Source organism: Crocodylus porosus, unplaced genomic scaffold (genome assembly GCF_001723895.1).
Source record: "Crocodylus porosus isolate Cpor-Errol unplaced genomic scaffold, CroPor_comp1, whole genome shotgun sequence".
In the NCBI taxonomy this organism is placed as follows: Eukaryota; Metazoa; Chordata; order Crocodylia; family Crocodylidae; genus Crocodylus; species Crocodylus porosus.
This window is the reverse complement of record NW_017728927.1, coordinates 342,841-345,821: the sequence shown is the minus strand read 5'-3', so window position 1 is coordinate 345,821 and position 2,981 is coordinate 342,841. Positions and strand designations below refer to the sequence as shown.

Here is a 2,981-nt window from a genome sequence, read left to right as displayed (position 1 = left end):
GGGGGTGCACATCACCACTGGCCCTTACTTGGGTAGATCATCCAATCCAATAAGACCACTCATCCACACAATGCCAGTAAAACCACTCCATGGCTCCTTTGCAGTTCTAAGGCTGCCAATTTCTGTGCTGCTCTTGCAGGCTTATTTTGTGGACAACAATAGCAATGGACTTGCATAGTAAGTCAGTCTAAGACTAGTGTCAAAACCTGTCTCACTGCATGTGTATTTGCTGGGCAGTAAGCATAGCACTGGGCTCTACAATCGGTGCTAAGCACAGTATGGGGACTGCTGGGCTAGGGACAGATGATACACATAAACTGGTTTAAGTGATCAGAAACTGGTTTAAACCTGTAACAGAACAGAAGTTCAGTGAACATAAACCAGTTTCAAAATGGCTGAAACTGGTTTCAGATAAACCTGGTCCAATGTAGCATCAGACTTAACTGATTTGGGTCAAACTGGTTTATGAAACTTCTGTCCAAAACCCCTTCCTGGTTCAAGTTAAATCAGTCTCCCAGCATGCTTTTAAGCCCTGGGCTGGGCTGTGCTGTCTGCTCCAGAGAGCACAACTGGACCCATCCCTCTGCTCCCTAGCTGAAGCAGTGATGGTTGGCTCACTGGCCGGTTCACTGCCCCTAGGCAAACCCCAGCTGGGGTCTAGGGTCAGGGAGGGGGTGTTAAACTCACCTTCCCTCAAGTACAGAGCTTCCCTACTTTGCTGGCTTATTCAGTGCTGGCTGTGACTGTGGACTAGAAATCCTAGAGGTTCCCGGAAGCAGGAAGAAGAAGTGATGAACAATCCTGGGGACTCCTGCTGCTGTGATTGTGGACTGCAAATCCCAAACACCTCAGGGGCAGCAGAAAGAGGAAGTGAACACATAGCCCATAGTGGCTGTGCGCCAGAGACCTGTGCTCTAGTGTCCCCCAGCTTCTGGCTTGAGCCACTGCAGGCATGTGGCTGCATTTCCTGAATCACAAGTGAATGTATGTTCATTTGCTTATTGGTTCTATCTTTGCAGCTTAGATTAACCTGCAAAGGCTGAATCAACTCAGCCTTGGGCTTTTTGACTGTCTGTACTTAGGCTTGGTCCTTCTACCACCTAGTGGTACAAGTTCATAGGTTAAATTATGTCATGGTCCTCTGTGGCCTTAGAATAGGTAGGATTTGCTTCATGCAGAAGTTCCATAACCCTGGAGTAGAATGGAAAAGAAGGCATTGCTAAGGACCTACACTAGCATCATAATAGGAATAATGCAGTTGATCAAAATATGACAAGGCTTTAAGGATTAAAGGAGGCAGAGCATTTCTGATCTATCTGCATTAATGCTACATACATGCAAAATAAGCAGAGGTTCTTATGCATACATATAATTTTGGTTTAGCTGGCATTACCCAAAGACACATGACTGAAATGCTATTGTAGCAAACATGCAGTGGGAGTAGGAGCAGGCTTCAAATGTGCTGCTGATGCCAATATCAATGTGGTATAGAGGAGGAGTGAGCTAAATCATAAGATGATGTGGACCATGTGATTTGAAATGAGATGTATTATAAATAACTACAAAGACCTAATCCCAGTCAGCTAATGTACATGCCAGTAGTGCCACTGACTTCAATGGGAAGTGATGTAAGTAAAGCCATCAGGACGTGGCTCATTCTGTAGGGGAGAAAGACCCCAATGGGACGCATGATCCCAATATATTGTGGAGTCTGATCTAATGCCTGATAAAGCTGATGGAAATTTTTTCAAGGAAGAATGACCTAAAACTGAGGAAAAAATAGGGAGAGCTCTTCACCAAGATCAGTGATGATTAGTTATCTGGCTTTCCCTGGAGAAACTGATGTGAAATCCTGGTCCATCAAAAAGATGCCTGTACTTCGTGTTACGATAAAAAGCAGGCCATCCCTCCCCTGAATTGCATAGTCCAGGATGGCTCTGCTTTTCCCTGCCAGTGCATTGCCTCTCTGGCACAACTGAGCCTTTTCGGATAGAGACTCTATCCATTTGCCCCCTAAAATGGTGTTGTATTTTAGCTAATGATGAGGCTCCAGACAGACTAATGCACTGCATAATTGTATGTCTTAGAAACTAGTAGTTCTCTTACTTGAGGGGTAGATCCACTTTCCATTGCAGAGGTGGTAAAGTCAATAGCTGATGCTCACTCACAGAAAGTAAAACAGACAACAGAGTGATGAGATACAGTTGGGGATGACATTCAGACAGTTAGATCAGGCATTAGCAGAAACAGTTCAGGGAGAATCCTTGGGAAATGAGAAGTTTCAGACCCCGCCTCTCGGCCCTGCTCTCCAGGATTTCTGGACAGCTGTACTGTGGGAGAAATAATAGCAACTTAAGAGAAATAAATGAAAAGTAAGGGGAGGAAAAGGTTGGGGATTGGTTCTGAATATAGAAATAAAATGAGCAAGGGGAGCGTTGAGCAAGGTCTCGTTATCTCAGACTGCACCTCAAAACAGCGCCGCCCGCCCCCCCCGTCTTTGCTGCCATCATCTGAGCTCTGCAGCTGGTAAGAACAGCATCAACATGGCAGATCTGTACATATTATGGAGGGTGAAACCACAGGCTCTTTTAGACTATACTTCTGCGTGAAATGCTGATTATTTTCTGTGTCAGCCTCTGTTACTCTGTTAGGCTTAGTAAGAGCAGCTAAGATATGAACCCTGTAAACCTTGGTGATTTTTAAAATTTGATTTAGAAAATATATGACTAAGGATATGCAGCCTAGAGAAACATTCACCCAGCTTGGCTCCCAGCCGAGGCCACCTGCATCCCTGCGCAAGGCTAGTTTATATTTACCAGCATGCTTCCACAAAGGGTAGGGAGCACCACCTTGTGGCTACTTCGGATGCGAATGCGGTCTCTGTGGTTGCCTGGAGGGCTCTGGGTGCTCTGCAGCAGCCCAAAGAGAAAGATGGGCTCTGTTTGTGTGCGAAATCAATCCTTCCAAGGCACCATATCCTA

At 45.5% G+C, this 2,981-nt stretch overlaps 1 long non-coding RNA gene across 1 annotated transcript; it reads right to left on the bottom strand.

Moving 5' to 3' along the window:
• Positions 1–1,010: 1,010 nt before the first annotated feature.
• LOC109314824 lies at positions 1,011–2,598 on the bottom strand. Its single transcript, XR_002102370.1, has 3 exons — positions 2,467–2,598; positions 2,107–2,330; positions 1,011–1,191 (listed from the first exon to the last, which is right to left on the bottom strand). It is a non-coding gene; the product is annotated as an uncharacterized LOC109314824 (long non-coding RNA).
• Between the last annotated feature and the right edge of the window lie 383 nt (positions 2,599–2,981).